This window comes from Sapajus apella, unplaced genomic scaffold (assembly GCF_009761245.1).
Source record: "Sapajus apella isolate SASKATOON/1434 unplaced genomic scaffold, GSC_monkey_1.0 scaffold62, whole genome shotgun sequence".
NCBI lineage: Eukaryota > Metazoa > Chordata > Mammalia > Primates > Cebidae > Sapajus > Sapajus apella.
Genome location: NW_022437002.1, coordinates 12,588,809 through 12,609,017, shown reverse-complemented (window position 1 = coordinate 12,609,017; position 20,209 = coordinate 12,588,809). Strand labels below are relative to the sequence as shown.

At 52.1% G+C, this 20,209-nt stretch overlaps 1 protein-coding gene across 3 annotated transcripts in view; it reads left to right on the top strand.

Annotated features, from left to right (window-relative positions):
• The first annotated feature begins 785 nt into the window (after positions 1-785).
• Positions 786-20,209, top strand: part of RIMS3 (regulating synaptic membrane exocytosis 3) — a 44,884-nt gene continuing 25,460 nt past the window's right edge. For 2 of the 3 annotated variants that reach the window (XR_004259468.1, XM_032247112.1), the window contains exons 1-2: positions 786-1,099; positions 18,925-19,104. The gene's annotated coding sequence lies outside the window, so the exon portion shown is untranslated. The remainder of the gene's footprint in view (positions 1,100-18,924; positions 19,105-20,209) is intronic. The other variant, XM_032247113.1, reaches the window with a different exon arrangement.

Sequence of the window (20,209 nt, the reverse complement as noted above, 5' to 3'; positions counted from 1 at the left end):
TTTGGAGGTTTATTTAGGCAGATGCCAAGCCCTAGAACAGAGTTTCTCAGCCTCAGAAACCTGCTGACATTTTGGGCCTGACACTTCTCTGGCGCGGGGGCTATCCTGTGCATGGCAGGCGTGTCGCAGCATTCCTGGTCTCTTCTCATGAAATGCCAGTAGCAACCTCCTCGTTGGGAAAGCCAAAAACGTCTCCAGACATGGTCGAATGTTCCCTGGGGGGCAAAATCGCCCTAAGTTGAAAACCATTGCTCTAGAGGAAGTACAGAGTGCAGGGCAAGGAGGTTAACCTGGACTTCGGGGTCGGCCACTCTACATCCTTCTGTCTGAAAGGGACAGTATAGTCTTTCTCTTCATACCAGGCATTTGGGCAAGTCTTTTCTCCTCTCTGAGCTTCAGTTTTTCCATCTGTAAGAGGGACTTGACGTTTGTAAGTCGTTTCTTCTTCTCACCAACTGACGTTCCTGGAACTGGTCCAGGTTAGGGCAGGGGGCACCGCGGTGCCTGCGAGGTCCTGGGAGGTGCCCCAAAGGAAGGATGAGAAAGCGTAGATGGGGGTGGTGGTGGAGAGAGGAGGCCGGGCAGGTGGCGGGAGCGTCTTAGGGACTTGTAGAGGCCTAAGGGGTTCCCAAACACTGCTTCTTCGTTGCCTCACTAATGTACGTCTCCCCCAACCCGGCAAGCCAAACTCCCCGGATTCCCCTAGGCCCCGCCCACCACCGAGGCCCGGCCCGCTGACCCCGCCCACCCCGCGGTCCCCGCCCCCAGCAGGCCCCGCCTCCCCTTCGCCTCCCGCCAGCCGGAGCTTGGGCTTTGCACCCGGCGGCGACTGAGAACGGTGGCTGCTGCGGAGCCGGCAGCGCAGGCGGGCGGAGCGGAGCTGCCCCCCTGGTGGCGGGCGATGCCCCCGTGAGCCTCCCTCGCCGCCCCTCCCCGCCCCGCGTGCCTACCCACTTGGAGTCCGCGCCCGCCTGGGGCCGGGCCGCGCCTACTGCCGGGTCCGCGGGGCGGGGTCCAGGGGCAGCACCTGCCCCGCCTTGCGGAGCCGCCTGGGCCTGCGGAGCCCCCCTCCCTGTCTGGACCCCGGCCCCACCTCCGGGTAAGTCTGCAGGCCTTGTTCGCCTGGGAGTGGACGTGGGGAGGGGGCTGCAGAGGTCTGGAGGACCACGGGGGGAGGGGTCTCTGGCCCTGAAGCGCAACGTAGGGATGTGTGTTTGCAGGGGCGGGGGTGGGGGGATGAGCACAGGGTGTGAGAGAGCTCTGGAGCGGGGGCTAAGGGATGAGAGAGGGACGTGGGGTGTTTGGGGAAGCCTGGAAAATGGGGAAGGGGTCCCAGAGTCTTGAGTTCTTTGCCGCTGCTCAGAGCTCCTGGGACCCTCAACAGCATTGCCTGGCATGGCATTTTTGGAAAGTGCTTAAAATCCCTCCTGGAAAGGGAGCTGGAAGGCAGCCTGCCTTTCCCCCTCCTGCCTGTGCCCTGGTTGAGAAGCAGCCACTTTTTCCTCCCAACGTGACATCGTTGTGGTGGCCAGAGGACCCCCCCCTCCCCGCCCGAGCTCCATAAAAGAAATGGAGTGCTGCTCACTCCAGCCCTAGGATGGGAAGAGGGGGCTTTGGGAAGCTGGGAAAGCAGTTGGTCAGCAGAATGGTGCAGAGCCCAGGGTCCAGGGAGGCTTGGCAAGACCCCTGATGGGCAACTTGGGCACGCTGTCATTCATGGGGAGGATTTCTTCCCTGACTGGCCGCCTGGGTACCTGGACCCCATGTCCCCATCACCTCTGGACTACTCAGCCCCGAGGAGTGGGTTTCTTCAGTGTCCTGGTCCTGAAAGCTCAGGAAGGATCCTGGAATGGGGTGGGCAACTGGCATACCAAGGCTAGAGAACAGGGGGGCACTGGCTGGCACTGCCACCTGGGGCCTGTTTGAATGTGGCCCTTCAGGGCTTGGACACCTGGGTGAATATTAGTGTCCAACCCTAGCTCCAGGGATGTTATCAGGATGTAGGGAAGCAGGCTGCTGCCCCTTTGGTCCTGTCCTCTATCCATAATGACTTCTTCAGTCTGGGTTCCTTGGGTTTGGGGCCTGAAGTCATGGGAGGAGTATTGGGCCTGGTCACCAAGGGGTTAATGAGCCATCTCCCCGTCCCCCCCGCCCATAGTTGCTGCCAGCCATCAATTAGTCTGTAATCAGGCAGCTGCCAACTGTCCCTAGGGGCATGTGGGTAGCTTAATGGGGCATTCTTGGTTGTTGAGGAGGGGTGGGTGGGTTGGGCAGCAATGTGCTGGGGAGGTGGCCTATGCAACTTGTGCTTAAATCAAGCACCATGCCCTTTGGTGTTTGTTTAGTGCTCACAGACCCCTTTCCTGCCTTCTGTGCCTGACTGCCTTGCTTAGGGACTTCAGCCCTGGGGTTCTACACTTACCCGACCCCTTGCAGGGTATGAAGCTTAGAGTTGGTTAAACTTGGCTTCAAACCCAAGCTCTGCCACTTTCTGGCTGTGTGATATTGAGGAAATCACTTCCCTTCTCTGAGACTCTTTCAGTAAAACAAACCCAGCTGCTATGTGGGTAACAGGAAGGAGTGAGTGAAATGGTGGATTTCAGCTGCGCAGCACAGTGCCTGGCACTCAGGAGGGCTCAGCAGATCACTGCTGAACTCATGAGCAGCCCCTGTGCCAAGTACTTGCTGGGGGCCAGCGTACAGGAGCCAGGTGCTGAGGACCCAGCAGGGACCACGGTCCTTCTCTCAGGGCATGTGGCCTGTGTCACTGTCTTAACTAGTCTCTCTCCCTCCCTCCTTGCTCAACGACGCTTCTGGTCTCTGGACTTTAATTGGATTTTACTGCGAGGAGCCCAGGCCTAAAGCTGCTATTCTCTGGGCTTCCCAACTTCCTGCCCAGATGCTGAGCTCTGTGGGGTCTGTCAGGGGTCTGGGTGATGTCTGCAGCTGCAATAGCAGCTGGCCCTTTAAGGAGAGAAGAAAACAATTATCTGGCCTGGGCATTGCATCAGCTGGAGCCTGGAGGGTCCCTGGGGAGGGGGAGCAGGCTGGTGGTTGATTTCATTAGTGCCCTGTTGAGAACTCTCACCTGACTCTGCCCCACTCCCCAGCCACAACCTTTCCCAGGCAACAGCTGCCTCTGTGCCTTCTCTCACTCCAGGGGCACCACCTTGGAGAGCTCTCTGTGTGTACCCCTCAGTCCATGTCATGGGCTCGAGCAGAGGAGGGAAGTGTCTCTCACACTGGCCCTTTGCTGACTGTGGCACTGTCTCTCCTGCTAACAATCTGCTGACTTGGGGTGCAGGATGCGTCTCTCCTGTACTGGCATTTTGCTGATGATGGGGGTGTTTCTCCCACACTCCAAGGGAGGAGTGAATTCTACACTGGCCTCTCACTGACAGTGGGGCTGTCTCCTACACTGGTATATCGCTGACCTGACGGAAGAGCTTTACCAGCTGGGGTGTGTATGAACTGAAGGCGGGGGTTAGAAACAAGAGAGCTCTGGTTGGAGGTGAGCTTGCTGGGAATGGTGAGTCACAGGGGTTCTGTGGTTTGGGGCAGAGAAGAGACCAGGCACTTGGGCATCAGACAGACAGGATTAAAATCTAATGCCTTCCGCGTCCAAACTGTTATCACTTCAGGCAGTTGGCCTCAACTCCTAAGTCTCAGTCTCCTCTGGAAAAGAAGAATAATTTCTGCCCGTACTGCCCCACCCCATCTGGAATGTGGGTAGGGAATTAAATGTAGTGACCAGATGTACTGTACCTAGTCCAGGGTTGGCAGGGGGAGGGTGCATCCTGTATGATAGTTCTCTTCCCTTTGGGCTCTTTATAGCTTGAGCTCAAGAAGCCTAGACAAGAAAAGTAGGGTCTAGGAGGAATGAAGAAAAAAGGAGAAAGAATGCCCAGCCCTCTTGCCTCTGTGGCGGGAGGATACATTCAGTCCACCAGGTACCTCTGATATATCAGGCTCTATGCGCCAGGTGGCCCCTGCCCTCACGGAGCTGACATTCTAGCGGGGGCAAGACCCAGATGAAGTAATTATATATGTGACATGTGTAGAAAGGAGGGACTCAGGGGAGCTCTGAAACCTGTCACTGAAGTTGCTCTCCTGCCCTCTGTAGTCTGGGAAAAATTCCTGGAGGTGGACATCTCAGCTGAGTCATGAAGGGTGCCAAGGAATTGTAGAGGCAAATAAGAAGGGATGAGGGAGGGGAATAGTGTGTCTGAGGCCCTGGTGATGGTCAGAACAGGCTTGGAGTGGTGGAGGGAGGGCAGTGTGGGCAGGCCGAGGACAGCCTAACCAGATTTCCTAGTCTAACAGGATACCAAAGACGGGAATTTATCCTGGGGCCAGTGGCAATCCCTAAAGAGTTTGAAGCGGAAAAGGCAGGATTAGCTTTCCCCAGAATGTTAGGGTCTCTGGCCCTCAGGCAGAGCCTTCTTGAGAGTGACTTTTTGCCCTCTCCTACCCCTTTCCCAGTGCCGCAGCCTCAGTCCCAGGGAACCCGTTGTTTATGTGGCTGGCCCCAGGAGGGAGGGGGGCCAATCCCAGTCCCTCCAGCTCCCTCTCTCCGGTCTAAGCTGCATCGCAGCCTTGTTGACGAAGCTCAGCCCTTGGGGCCAGGTTCTCCCAGCCTCCCTGGGGAGCCAGAGGGCAAGACGCAGGGCTTTGGCACCAGGCTCGTCTGTGCTCACATCCCAGCTCTGCAGCTCCTGAGCTGGGTGATCTCTGGGAAGGCATACGCATCTCTGAACTTCGGTGTCCTCAACTATAAAATGGAGTTAATGTTATATCTACGAAAAGGATAAAGTGCAGTTCCATGTGGAAATCATAAAAGCCCTCTTTCAATGTCAGTTGGCATTTTTACTCTGTTGTGTGGGGGCTGACATCAACTCTGGGCCAGGCCAGGGCTGGCTGGGGGTGGGAGCAGGGCTGGTTTCAAGAGTCTATGGTCACGCAGGGCCCTGTGCCTAGAAGGACCCCACACTTAGTTTAATGTTCTGCTGACATCATCTTAAAATTCTTAGTAACTTTGCACAAGGGGTCCTGCGTTTTCATTTAACACTGGGCTCTGCATATCATATAGCCCTACAAATTGGGTAGGGCAGGAAGAGGCAGGGTAAGACACAGACTTGCAAACAGTTCCCAAGTATGAGGTAGAGGGCATGACTAACCGTCCCAAGGTAGGTGGGATGTTAGTAAGAATAACACTAACTTAGTGAATATTGTGTGCTAGTTCTCTGCCCATCAGTTTACTCACTCATCTTCAAATAGCCTTATGAGGTAGGTACTCTTATCATCTCCTTGGTATAGATGAGGAAACTGAGGTTATTTGTCCAAACTCACACAGCTATCAAGTGGTAGAGCTGGGATGCAAAACCAGGTTGTCCAACTGCAGAGCAATGAATACACCAGGGAAGCCTCCACCTAGGAGGAGCGGCCACCTGCACTGGGTTTAAGGATAACTTAGAGTTTGCCCAAGGGGAAGAAGTGCAGTGGGGAAGGGATGGCTGTGGCAGCCGGGAAGAATCCAGGCTAAGGGCATGATGCTTTGCCAGGAGAGGGGGAGCCAGAGCCTGGTGCCTTCTGGGGTTGAGAGAAGGTAACCTCTGCATTTCATGGTCCTGATTTGCCAAGCTCAGAGCCCCTTGTCACTCTGCCCCTAGGTCCTGCTGCTACCATGGCTCCTCAAGTTGCCCCAATCCCTCTTCCCACTGTTTTGCACCCCCCTTCCTACCTTCCAGGTATTCTCATTTAATCTCTTGACTTTAGTGATCTCTTCTGGGTTCAAGATCTGCAGGTCTGGCTGGGTGTGGTGGCTCACACCTCCTCAAAGTTCTGGGAGGTGAGGTAGGTGGATCACTTGAGCCCAGGAGTTCAAGACCAGCTTGGGCAACGTGGCAAAACCCTATCTTTACAAAAAAAATACCGAAATTAGCTGGGCATGGTAGCACATGCCTGTAGTCCCAGCTACTTGGGGGGCTGAAGTGGGAGGATCACTTGAGCCTGGGAGGTTGAAGCTGTAGTGAGCTGTGTTTGTGCCACTGCACTCTAGCTTGTGTGACAAAGTGAGACCCTGTCTCAAAAAAAAAAAAAAAAAGCCCCAACAATCTGCAGGTGTGACTGCTTGCTGGACCACACTTAGATGTCTTACAATCAGCTTCAGGTCAGGTCCAGCCCCGGCTCTGGACTCTCCCACCTGCACCTGTTCTGTCTTCAGGCTCCCCGGCTCATCTCTGGCACCCCATCCACCTACCTGGTCAAGCTGGAAAGCTGGAAGTTCCCCTGGATACTTCCCTCTCCCCGTCCCGCGCCCCCATAGCCAGTCCTCAGCAAGTCCTGTTAGTCCTCCTGAATCTCTGCCTTGAGTCCATGGACCCTCTCGCTGCCCACCGCCCCCTCCGGGCCACTGTTGGCTCTCACCTGGGCCACTGTGACAGCCTCCTACCTGGTCTCCTGACATTTGTTCTTGCCCCGCTCTCTTTCATGCTCTTCTTAGGATAAACGCTGGATTGTGTCATTTCCCTGCTTAGGACCCTTCCAAGCCTTCTTGGAAGGAAAGCCAGATGCACTGACGCAGTCTCCGAGGCCCTGTGGGATCTGGTTCTTGCCTACCTTTTTGTGTCTTCTTCCGCCACTCTCCTGCTCCCTCAGCTGCAGGACTTCCACACGTGTTGTCCCCAATCCTGGAATGCACGCCCCCTCTCGGGGCCCTGCTAACTCCTACTTATCCTTCAGATAGATACCAGCTCGAACGTCATTTCCGCAGGGAAGCCTAAAAACTAGACAGTAAACAGCACCCCGCTCCAGAGGACCTTGTACTTCTTCATAACGTTCAGCACACTCGAATCGCTTTTCCTTCGTGTCTCTTTCATGCTAGACTATGGACTCTGTGGGCGCAGGAATCCTGTTTTGCCTCACCCCAGCACATAGTAGGTACACAGGGAGCTGCTGGGTGAATGAAGGGACTGGATGAGGAGTGCTGCAGCCTCCTAACTGGTCCCTGCCTCCAGGCCTGCCTTTTCCAGCCCTTTCTCCAGGCAGCCCCAGAACAATCTTTCTAAAACACAGAACTGACCCTGTCACCCCCTGCTACTTAAAATACTTCAATAGCTCCCCATCACTGACAGGAAAAGGCCTCAGCTTCTTACCATGGTATTCAAAGTCCTTTATGATGCGCCTGACTGCCTGTCTCCCCTGCTTCCCTGCCACACTTTGAACTCCTGGCAGTCCCTCTAACACGCCAGGCTGTTTTGAGTCTCTGTGCATCTGCACTTGCTGTTCCCTTTGCTTGTAAAGCCTCCCCACCCCTACTTTGTCTCCATTCAGAACGTCCTTAATTCTTCAAAATCAGCTCAGTTCCTACCTTTGCTGTGAAACCTGCGGAGCCCTTCCGCCCCTCCCTGGGCAGAGTTAGCCCACCCTCCCTCGGCCACATCTGTGCGAAGTCTGCATCTCTTACTCGCTGTCTCCCACTGAACTGGGCTCCTCCGACGCAGGCACAGTGATTATTTTTTCAGGATTGTTCATCTGCGTACCTCCAGCTCCCAACTTCTCTCTTATTTTAATTAGGTCTTTGCTTATATACAGAAACCCACTCAAACCAGCTTCAGTAATAAAGAAGGGTTTATTATGAGGATACAAGAGATTCCCGGGAACTAAGAGGAAGGAAAAGCGTTAGCTTCAGGAATATGGGACCTGGAGGCCAAGAGAACTTGAAGCAGCCATTCTCTGCACGCTGTTGGCCATCTTTGCCTTTCTGTCTTCACAAACTGAACATCTCTGCCTTTTCAGGCACCAAGCCGCCTATAGTTCCAGTATTGTGTCTCTCGGTTTCAGTCACATGGAGAGAGACAACATGGGGCTTGGCAGATCCAATCCCAAACTCCCAAGAGAGGATCTGATTGGCTCAGAGTGGGGCAGGTGCCCATCCTGGTCCAGTCATCTGTAGCTACTGGGAAGGATCAAAGAGACATGCAAACATGGCTCTCAGTGACCCCTCAGCGAAGGGGCGTCTTTGTTAGCTGGGCAAGGACTTCTAAAGACATCTGGAATTCTTAGAGTGCCAAGGTGGGTGCAGGCAGTTGGGCTTGAGCCCCAGCCTTCCATCTGGACAGCAGCTGGAGAAAAAAGGCCTGGAATTGTGACTTAAAGGGGAGACTTTTCTTGGGCAGCAGTGCCCAGAACAGGATCTGAAAAACCTGTCAAATGTCATTCAGAGGCCTGAGGAGAGGGAGGGAGAGGAAAGCCTGAATTTTCTCACCTTTCTTTGGAGTGAGGAGAGAGGGAAGAGGAAGACAGGAGCAGTCAGAAGAGTCTTTCCCCACCAAAATCTTTATCCTCCACGATATACTCGTTCTTTTCCTCGTGAAAAATCAAACTATGTCTACCCCACCTTCCCCCCAGTCACTCATTCTTGACTTGTACTGATTCTGTTCTTTGTACTTCCCTGGTAATAAACATCTTTTTAGCACTTACTCTGTGCCAGACATTGTGTTCACACATTTCATTGAATCTTCATTCCCTATAAGATGGGTACTATTATTGTTCCCATTTTATTTTTTTATTTTTTAGAGACAGAGTCTCACTTTGTTGCCCAGGCTGGAGCGTAGTGGCTCTAACATGGCTCACTGCAGTCTCAACTTCTTATGCTCAAATGATCCTCCCAATAGCTGGGACTACAGGTGCACACCACCATGCCTGGCTAATTTTATTTTGAGACAGGGTCACATTTTGTCACTCACACTTTGAACTCCTAGGCTCAAGTAATCCTCCCACCTCAACCTCCTTGGTAGCTAGGTATGGATTCATGCCACCACACCCAGCTCATTTATATATGTTTTTGTAGAGACAGAGTTTCACCATGTTGCTCAGATTGGTCTCCAACTCCTGGGTTCAAGCAGTCCTCCCATCTTGGCCTCTGAAAGTGCTGGGATTACAGGTGTGAGCCACCACTCCCAGCCTGTCAACTCCTTTTACAGACAAGGAAACTGCAGTTCAGGCATTTACAGGCTAGATTTTAAAGCTCTTCACCTCTCTTAATCTCAGTGATTTGCTGACTTGCCTGCTAGCTGTTTGGGATTCTGAGGGTCTCACGGGCAGATAACACATTACCATCCTTTCTCTTTCCCCACTGCCCAGCAAGGGCTGCCAACTGTGGGATAGATGGATGCAGGTAGAGTAGAAAATGTGTCTGGGTGGGCGTCAAGTCTCTGACTTGTGGATCTGCCCTGTGGAGCTGGCTCTGTGACTATGGACACGTCTCTTATCCTTTCTGAGCCTCACTTTTCTCATTCAGAAATGGGGATGATAATTCCTGCTCTGAGACTCATATTAGATGGTGGCCATTATGACAATTTGTGAATAGGAAAGGACCAAGCAACCTCTAAAGGGTTATTATTACCAGAATGGGCTGCAGCAACAGGGCACCAGCTAGCCATTGTGCTCTAACTCCTGTATGAAGTGGACAAGCCTAGAGCTTCCCAGTGTGTGGAGTGGGACCTCGGATGACTTTCAGTGCCATTGCATAACCCTGGCTCACATAGTAAGAAAGTTGATTCCCTTTCAACACTACCAAATCCAAGATTGTCCAAGGGAGAAAGTGTCAGTGAAATTTCTAGTGTGTCTTTAACAACTTTCCAACACTGGCTGCCCTCCCTTTTTAATAGAGAGCTCTGAGGCTAGGCTCAGAATGTTGGCTGGCAACTCCATGTAGCTAAAACATAATAACATAATTTTGTTTTCACTGTATTTGTTTTGTCATCATTTTCTATTTATTAAAGGTGATATTGGCTTTCCATTTATAGTAATAACATGGTTTCTGTTGAAAATAGTTACATTTAAGTTAAAAGTGTCAATTTATTTATTTTTATCTGTATATTTTTTTATCGAGACTGGATCTCACTCTGTCGCCCAGGCTGGAGTGTAGAGGCCTGAGCTTGGCTCACCTCAGCCTTGACCTCCTGGACTCAAGTGATCCTTCTACCTCAGCCTCTCGAATAGCTGGGACTACAGGTGTGAGCCACCATTGTCCCTGGCCAAAGTGTCAATTTAAAGAAAATAAGTGCCGGGCGTGGTGGCTCACACCTGTAACTCCACCACTTTGGAAGGCCGAGGCAGGAGGATCACAAGGTCAGGAGTTCAATACCAGCCTGACCAATATGGTGAAACCACGTCTCTACTAAAAATACGAAAATTAGCCGGGCATGGTGGTATGTGCCTATAATGTCAATTACTCAGGAGGCTGAGGCAGGAAAATGGCTTGAATCCAGGAGGCAGAGGTTGCAGTGAGCCAAGATCTTGCCACTGCACTCCAGCCTGGGTGACAGAGTGTGACTCCATCTCAAAAAAGAAAAAGAAAATAAGTAACAAACAATACAGGAGTCTGTAGGTTTTTTTTTGTTTGTTTGTTTTTTTTGTTTTTTTTTGAGACGAAGTCTAGCTCTGTCACCGGGCTGGAGTGCAGTGGCACGATCTCGGCTCTCTGCAACCTCTGACTTCCAGGTTCAAGTGAGTCTCCTGCTTCAGCCTCCCCAGTAGCTGGGATTACAGGTGCATACCACCATGCCTGGCTAATTTTTGTATTTTTAGTAGAGATGGGGTTTCACCATGTTGGCCAGGATGGTCTCGATCTCCTGACCTCGTGATCCACCCACCTCTGACTCCCAAAGTGCTGAGATTACAGGCGTGAGCCACTGCACCCAGACTAGGAGCCTGTAGATTTGGCAAAAATCAGTGAGGTGGCACACAGTGTTATGCACTTAATGCAAAATTGGGAAATGGTGTGGGGATGTCAGAAATATGTACAGTTGGCCTAGATAATTTTGAAGATCCCTTCCACCTGCTGGACAAATCGAGAGGTCTCCCCCTGCTGTACTGGCCTGCTCTCCTCTGCTCACTTTGAACCCTGGCTTGGGTTTCTTTTGGAGGATCCTGCCATGATTTCCCTGTAGACAGGGTCCCCAGGGTGGGCAGGAGAATTTGTGCCATCATTTTCACAACCTGCTTGGGATGGGGGCTCTTGGAGATGGGGTGTCTGCATGTGGTAGGATGCTACCTCATCTCTGAGGCCAGGACTTAAGACCTCCTGGGGGGAGTAGAGACTGCATACCCCACAGTTCTCCTGCTTCCCATGGGTAACACAGGCCTCAGGGAGACCTAGGGAGCAGTGAGGCTTTGGGAGCCACAGGTAAGGGCAAAGCTGCCACTGGGGCTTCATGTCCCAGATCTTGGGGCTCAGGGACAGTGAAGCAGGAGGCTTTGGAGCCTCATAGGTCCCTCTTCTCCTACTCCCCGCTTTGCCCAACAGTTTGTGCCAACTGCCTGTCCCTGGGAACTCACAGCAGATCCCAGGGGGCCTCAGAGGACACAGTGGATTCTTCTTCGGGGCCCTCGAGCAGGACCAAAGTAGAGAAGGCAGATGGGAAGGAGGGAGGGAAGTCCTGTCTGCCCCCTCCCTAGTCCCATGTTCACAGTGGGAAGGGTGGCCTGAGCACCAGTAGGATGGAGGGCCTGGGTAAAGTGGGTGTGTGCTTGTGTATCCATGGTGAATGTTTGAGGGTCTCTGTGAAGGCATAATGTGTTTATGTACATATGAGAGAGAGAGAGAGAGAGAGAGAGAGAGTGAGTGTGTGTGTGTGTGTGTATGTATCCCTGGCGAATGTAGCTCTGTAGCTCACAGATATGTCTGAGGGTCTCTGAGGGCATATTGTATGTGCACTGTGTGTGTGTGTGTCTGTGGTGAATATACCTTCATGCGATATGTCTTCGGTTCTCTGTGAGGGAGTTTTTGTGCAGCTTGTGAGTTTGTGTGTGTGGCAGGGTGTGTCATGGGTCTGTGTGTTGTGTGTGAGTCTGTGGTAGCTGCATCTCCATGCCATGTGAGTCTGATGCACAAGGTGTGTTTTGACGTGCATGTGTTTGCTCGGTGTCTGAGTGCCTGTCTAGGTGGATTGCCTGCTGGGTGTGGTGTGTGCCTGTTGTTTTGTGTACGTCATCGTCTTTGTACAGCGTGCGTCTTGCTCTGTGGTGCGTCTGATCGGCCGACCGAAGGTGTATGGCGTGTGCGCCGGTCTTTGTGCCATGAAACGGTCCGGGGGATGGAGGGATTGCAGGGAATGCATGCACATCTTTGGGCGGTGTCTGTCTGGGCTGGGGCCGAGGCTGTGCTAGGTTTCAGAGGAGGGTCCCCAGGGTGGGCAGCAGGCGCGGGCGGCGCCTTCCGGCTTGGCGCGGGGCTGGTAACTGGAGCCCCTTCCCCCCATGAACTATTGATTGGGTCTCGTGGGCGGTGCGGGGGAGGGACGGGAGTGGAGGGGAGGAGGACGGGGGCGGGGGGGGAGAAGGCGGGCCGTCGGCCGCTGTCCGTGGTGCTGCCGCGTCTCCCCCAGCGAGGGCGTTGGTGCTCAGGCGAGAGTGGGCCTGGGTCGGGGAGAGTTTGTCCCATCCACCAACACCCTAAGGGGGGGCCCTGCCTCTCAGGATGAGCCTGCCTGTCTCTTCTGCTGTTCCCCACTCCATCTAGGAAGGGAAAACAGGGGAAACAAATGTGTATCTTATTGGGATCCAGTATCCACCAGCTAGGGTGACCATCTGGCTGGGTTTGCCTGGCACAGTCCTCATTTTCACCTGCGGTCCAGGTATGATTGTGAGTATTGTCCCTGCTCATCCTCACAAGGGTCCCAGGTGGGTGATAAATTATGTGCTTACCTGTAATAAAGCTTTGATCCAAAGACCTTTTCCCAGTCGCTTCTGCTCTGCCCTGGGAGTTCTCCAGCCATGTGGGCACATAAGTGTATGTATTTGTGTGTGTGGTGGCATGTGTGGAAATTGTCCTTCCTGTGCAAGGACTGAGCTGGAATAGGTGCTTCAGAGCCCTGGGCTCCGACTGCACCCCAAACCCTCCCCAGTGCATCCAGCCCCCTTTTCTTTCAGTCCAAATTCTGCTTTCCATTCCAGCTATGCTCCTTTCAGGCCTGGGCTTCCCCTGTGCCTTAGGGAGGGAGTCAGGATGCCTCCCTAGCCTCCGTCCTGCATCCTAAGTTGGAAAGGCTCCTTTTTGGTCTCAGTATCAGGGTGTTATAGGGCTTCCAGCTTGGCCATCTGTATACTCACAGCATCTTCTGTGAGTTCCTCTCCTACTTTTCACCATGGACTCTCCCTCCTTCAGTTGATTCCCTCTTCCTCATACCTCTAACTGTGAGTATTACCTCTCAATCTTTCCTCACTCTGTGCTCTTTTCTGGGCATTCTCCTTCCTTCCACACCCAATTTTTTTCTTTGTAGAATACACCCAAATCCTGCCCACTCACCTTGCTCTCTTCAGTGCTAGTGAATCAGCTTACCTGGCCAACACCTGAATGCGGGAGTTGCAGCATTATCTCAGACCCATCGTGACTAAAATGGGGATTCATCTTTTCCTTAAGCCAGGCTTTTTTCTCTAGGACCTCAAGCTTTGCTCATGGCACCTCTCAACCCCATCCTTCCTATAAATCACCTTGGGTTTCGTTTTTCCTTCTCCCCTACTTTGCCCCCTCACTCACTCTAGACAATCCCCTAACCCCACCCATGACTCCTGGCCACATTTCCTCTTTGCACCTCACTTTCTGAAGCAGTGCAGCCCATCTTCCACCATGGATGTAACAGACTCCTGGCTGCTCTTCCTGCTGTCAGGCTTCTTTCTGATTCTGCACTCAGTGTCAGATTGATCTCTGTAAAGCATTACATCTAAATCATGTCAGATTTCACTCCTACAGGATGAAAGCCAAGCTTCTTAGCCCCACATTTGGAGCCCTGCACTGGCTGCTCCCAGCCTCTTTCCAGCCCTCTGTTCCACAGTCGTACCTACCTCCTCTCCAACTGCACTGCTCTGTTCACCAGCCTCTGAACACAACGTTTTCTCCCTGGGCCTTCCCAGTAGTTGCCACCTCTTTCCTTTAGAACCACCTTTGCTTTTCCAAACCTCACCTATCTTTTGAGGTGCAACTACTGGGATGATGCCTTCTCTGGTCTCCCCCTCCCTGAAGTGTTCACTCTTTCTGCAGAACAACCAGAGCAATGTCTCTTCATCTCTCAGTGCCTTGGGTGGTCCATGGGCCAGCAGCATGGGCATCACTTGGAAGTTTCTTAGAAATGCAGAATCTCAGGCTCCACTTGTGACCCATGGATCAAAGCAAGCTCCCCAGGTGATTCACCTGCACATTTTGATTTGAGAAGCACTGAATGGTGTGGTCATTGAGGACATGATTTTGCTTCTGTTTGGGGGAGTCACTTTTGGCCAGGAGTAGTGGTATTCTCCAGTACAAAGTTTCACAGCCGCTGTAAGGAGACAGGTACCACATCTGGCCAGATCTTACAAGCCAAGGGAGGGGGTGAATGGTGGAGATGGCTGAGAAGAATGTGTACCCTGGCTGGCTCCTTCCCGCCCATAATCTATACCTTGCAAGGCCCCAGAGCTCATGCTCTGTGAATCTGACTCCGGAAAGCACTCTAGTGACACGAGGAGGAATCAATTAATCAATAAAAAGCAGTTATCAAGCGGATAGAAGAACTTTTCCCTCTTCACAAAACACACATTGGTGGAAATGCCTGTTACTTTAATGTATGTTTTGAAAGGAAAAATACGTGGTTTTGGTTTTTTCTTTATTATAACATTAATACAGTTTCTAAAGTAGTAACTTAGGAAAACACAATATGTCACATGGAGAAAATAAAAATGACTCACAATGCTATAAATACTGCTAATTTAATGTTTTAGGTTGCTATTCATTCATTCTACAAATATTTACTGAGCCCTGCTATATGCCAGACCTGTGCCAGGTACTAGGGATTCAGGGTGAAGAAGACGACAGGGTTCCTATTTTTAAACAGCTCACAGCCAGGGGGCGGGGTGTGGGAGACAAGCTCGGAACAAGAGGAACAGCAGTGTGTTCATTTCCTAGGCAAGCTGCAACAAAGTGCCACAAACAGGATGACTTAAAACAACAGAAATGTAGGTTCTCACAGTTCTGAAGGCTACAAGTCTAAAATCAGGTGTTGGCAGAGTTGCTTCCTTCTGTGTTCTGTGAGGGAAAATCTGTTCCGTGCCTCTCCCCTGGCTTCTGGTGACAGGTGGCAATCCTTGGCGTTCCTTGGCACGTTGACGCGTCACTCCCATTTCTGCCTCCATCGGCACATGGCGCTCTCCCCGTGTCTGTCTTCACGTGGCCACCTGCCTATAAGGACAGTGGTTATATTTGATGAGGGGCCCGCCCTTCTCCAGCATGACCTCATCTTAACTTGTCACATCTGCAACGGCCGTGTTTCCAAACCAAGTCACATTCTGAGGGACTGGGGTTTGAGCCTCAACATTTTGCAGGGGGACACAATTCAACTCATAACAGACAGGAACAGTACAGAGGGAGTTATGGGAACTAACCTCATCTGGGAAGACTTTCCTAGGAAATGACCTTGAAACTTGGATTGAGCCAAGAGTAGCGTTTGGCCAGGCAAAGGTGGCGGGACAGACAAGTATGGGGTCGCCAGATCATGGGGTTGGGGGCAGAGAAGAGCATGTCAGGCAGACAGGAGACAAAGTGCCTCCTTTTTTTTTTTTTTTTTTTTGGAGAAGGAGTCTCTGTCACCCAGGCTAGAATGCAGTGATACAATCTCAGCTCACTGCTGCAACCTCCACCTCCTGGGTTCAAGCGATTCTCCTGACTCAGCCTCCCAATTAGCTGGGACTACAGGCATGCACCATCATGCCCAGCTAATTTTTTGTATTTTTTTAAGTAGAGATGGGGTTTCACCATGTTAGCCAAGATGGTCTCGATCTCTTGACCTTGTGGTCTGCCCACCTCAGCCTCCCAAAGTGCTAGGATTACAGACATGAGCCACCATGCCTGGCGTTTTTATTTTGTTTTGTTTTGGTTTTTTTTTTTTGTTGTTTTTTTTTTTTGACAGGATCTGGCTCTGTCACCCAGGCTGGAGGGCAGTGTTGCCATCTCGGCTCACTACAACTTCTGCCTCCTGGGTTCAAGCCATCCTCCCACCTCAGTCTCTTGAGTAACTGGGACTACAGGCATGTGCCACCACATCAGGCTAATTTTTGTATTTTTTGTAGAGACCAGGTTTTGCTATGTTGCTTAGGCTGGTCTCAAACTACTGGGCTCAAGCTATTCACCTGCCTTGGCCTCCCAAAGGGCTGGGATTACAGGCATGAGCCACCACACCTGGCCCAAGGTGGTATTATTGAGGACTGAAAAGAAGTAAATGTGGCTGGAATACAGAGTAGGGGCAAAAGGCATGGGATGGGCTGGGAGACTGGAGAGGAAGGCAGTCCCCAGATCACATGGGCTGTGGACCTTGGCGAGGGTCTTCTTTGTCCTGCAGGAAATGGGAGGCTATGGGAGGTTGTCAAGCAGGAGAGATTCATTCTGTTCTGTAGGCTAGCTCCTCCCAAAACTGACTCAGGCTGTGTTGTTGTTCTAAGTCCCTGATTCTGAGGAAGGACACACATCCCTGTCCTCAGGAGCCCCTAGCTGAGTGAAGGCCCATAGCGACCCTGTCCTGGGAAGGAGGCATGTCTGTGACCCCAGCAGCCCCTAGTAGGTACTTCAGGAACCTGGTTCTGAATGGGAGACAGGGCTTACCCAGCCCTGGGTCTGCCTTACCCTTGTGTGTTTGGAGTCCTTAGAATTTGGGTTTGAGTCTGACCACCCATCCCCTGCACTGCCGTGAGGACTGTGACTGAGAATGTATCTAGGGCCCATATGGCATCCTGAGGCCCCGGGGGGACATCAGGGGCTCAGTCTTCTAGGTCTTGCAGGGACCGTGCCTTCAGCACCCTACTCCCCTCAAGGAATGTCTGGAGTCTGTATTGCCTTCCTACACAGTATCCAGCCTCTCAGGGGTGCTCAACCCATCCCTTACCACGCCCTCAGAGGGCCACTCCTTTCCTGTGTGTGATGGGAAAGGGCCTACCCTGCCCAAAGCTGCCTGTGCCTGGGCTGGGTGGGCCAGGCTGGGCGGAGGAGAAGTGGGTCAGCCTGGTAGCCATGGTGACAGCAGCTGCTTCCTGCCAGCCTTCTCCTTTCCTCACCGCAAACCTCACCAATGAGCTCCTTTGTCCAGTCTGGTGGGGATGGGGGCCAGGCGAGTGAGACTGGGGGCTGTGGTGTCTATGAGTGTGCATGTGGGTTCAAGTTCGCACACACCTGCTCAGAGGTGGAGTGTGTGCCTTAGCCAAGGGAGCCCACGGCTCAGGCTAAGATACTTCCTGCTTCCCTGCCCATGGAGCCATGGGGCTCTTCCTGCCTTTCTGGACTGGGCAGGGGCCAAATGGGGGGAGTGTGTGTGGGTGTGTGCAGGTGTGTACACATGTGAGTCTGTGAAAGCCTATGGCTGTCATTGTGGTTGCTTCTGTGTGTCTCTGTGTATAAGTGTCTTAGTGGAGGTGTGTGTGCATATCTGTGTGCACATGTGATTGTGTCTTTAAGTATTATTGATACAGGTCTTTGTGATCACACATTTGGAATTGTGTGCCCCATGTCTCTTCCTGCATGTGTGTGTGTGTGTATGTGTGTGTGTGTGTGTGCATGTGTGTGTTGTGCACGGTGTATGCCAGCCCAGCTTGGGAGAGATGAAGGTCTGCACAACTAGGAGAGGAGCAGTCTCTGTGTGCTGCCCACGCTGGCTGGGTGTGCTTCCTTGGCACAGACTGCCTTCCCCACCACAGCCACCTACCAACCCATCCCCATGCCCACCTCTCCCTGAGTGGGGACAGGAAAGGCTAGAGCTGCGGGAGCCCCTCCACCCTTTCTGTGAATGCAGGCACTAGCCTCTGATAAGGGCACAGATTGGCACAGGAGATGTGGTGGGCCATCCTGGTGCTGGATGAGGTTTGGGCCAGGGATCTCAGATGCCAGACCCAGCATCCAGCAGGGGTCAGGAGCTGAGATACTGGCACAGCTTCACAGGTCACCTCTCATCTCAACTGAAAAGTGCAGGACCCTGACCCCAGACTTCTGGAGCACTCAGGGTTGCAGTGGGAGGCAATTATCTTAATCTCTGGGCCTTCCTCTGATGTGGTTGCACCTGGCGTGGACTCTAGACCAATAAGAACTAACACCTGGACAATTCTTTACAATTTATAAAGGAATCTTATTAGTAATAATAATGTAACTGCCCAACTGATGATCATTTAGCATGTCCCAATTCTTGTTTTGTAATATTTTATGTAAGAATCCTAAAGCAGACATTATCATCCCCACTTTCGAGATGAGGAGCGTTAGGCTCAGGGGATTTGTTAAGGAAGCCCTGTGTCATACGGCTTTTAAGTGGCAGATCTAGGTTTTGTACCTGTCTATCTGCCTCCAGAGCATGTGTTTAATTCACCCTGCCTTTCTGCTCCTCTTTGTCTCATCTGACCCCCAGTCTAGCCGGGAGAGTTGGGGAGGGCCCAGGTGGCGATTAGACTCGTTTTGTAGAGGAGGGAATGGAGGGAATGGTTCAGAGAAGCTGAAGGACCTGCTCAGGATCACATAGCTGGGGATGGAGCCAGGAGTGTGTTCCCCAACTGCTGGGCATGTCATAGAGTGTCTGGGGAGGAACAAAGACCCCATTAATCAGAGGGAGGTTGGAGGAAGGAAGGATAGGGTCTAGAGCTCCATAGCAGTTGGTCCTGGATGAGTCTCTCCTGTGTTAAAAATCTTAAAGTTGTGGGTCTTTAGCAGCTTGGCATCCAAGTGCCTAAAGGAACATTAGGGAACCCAGGAGTTCTGACAATTTTACAGAAGAGGAAATGGAGAACTAAAGAGTTTAAATGATTTGCTCAAGGTCACACAGCTTCTTCAAAGTCTGTCTTTTTATGCCACAATCTAACAGAAGCCCTTAAGGGCAGATGTCTCACCTAGCCCTTCCTCTAAGCTCCCCTCTTCCCTTTCAGACCTTTTTATCACATCACTTCCTCCTGGGAGCCTGCCCTGATTGCCTTCACCTCATTTCTTGAAAATTGGTGTTTTGGCAGAAGTCAATTGAAGCCTTGTGCAAATGCCATAGGGGTGTGCTGTTGGGAGGGGCACAGCCCCCTGTGATGCGGAACACCAGGCTCACATTCATCAGTTTGGTGAGTTGGGTTTTCTTCCAGGTGAAGGATGGGGAGGGAGCACACGATAGGTGATGTGAGACCTGAGATTTAAGGCACTTAGGGTTGGAGCTCTGATTCTGCCACCAATTTTTTGTGTTACCCTGGTGCGTCTTTTCCCCATTCTGGGCCTTGACAACCTGTTCTGCAAAATGAAAGGCTCCGTCTAGAATACAGACGGCAAGTCAGTTTTAGCTCATCAGCTGTTTCTCCTCAGCTGGTGCTGGAGCCCTGTGTTGAGAGGGACTCTGAGGCTAAGTCTGACCTTAATGGGAAAGGGAGAGGTTAATGATGTCCACTGTGAGTAGAGGTTGGGGAGGGTGGTGGGAGCCTCAGTTATTTTTTGCAGTCCCTTCCAGCCTAACACTCCCATCGCCCTGTGATGCATTCCTTGGTCTTTACTGTTGGAAAGGTGGGTGGCTATGTTCATCTTGAGCTTTTGGGTGGCCTCGAACTCTCAAAAAATTCTCATCTGGTTAGACATGCAGTTAAGGGGATTGAGGGGCCCAGGGTAGCCTGGCAGGGCCCTGAGACCTGCTGTTGTCAAGGCTCGGGAGAGGGTTTGGAGGACCCTTTTAGAAAACTGAGACCCCAGGGTAGAGGCCAGGCATCCAAGGGCTAAAAAAAAAAACACAAAGCTTATTCCTGGGGAGTGGGGAAGGTCTCTTCTGGCATAGAGTTTTGGCAGGAGTGGGGGCAGTAGCTGTGTCCCTGGAGGATAACTGAAGTTTCTCTGCTGCTGTAGTGATAGCTGGGAGTCAGCAGGAAGAACCTCAGAGTGAGGTCTCTGTCACTCACTGAGATCATAGGATAGTTTTCTTCCTTGAGGTGCCATGACCTGGGCTGAGAAAGGGACAGTCTGCTCTGCTCAGAAGCAGGGGAATTGGTGAAGTGACTTGCATGGGAGGGGTATAGTTCATTTAGCAATCATTTGGAATCACCAACATGTGACATGGTATGTTCTGTATCCTGCCCGCTCCTCACCACTCTGCCTCAGTCTCCCCACCTTCCCTTTTCCATCCTTGTGGTCTGATGGCTCAGGGGTTGCTCTGCAGTGGATGTCCCTCCTTTTAGGTGCCTTGACTAG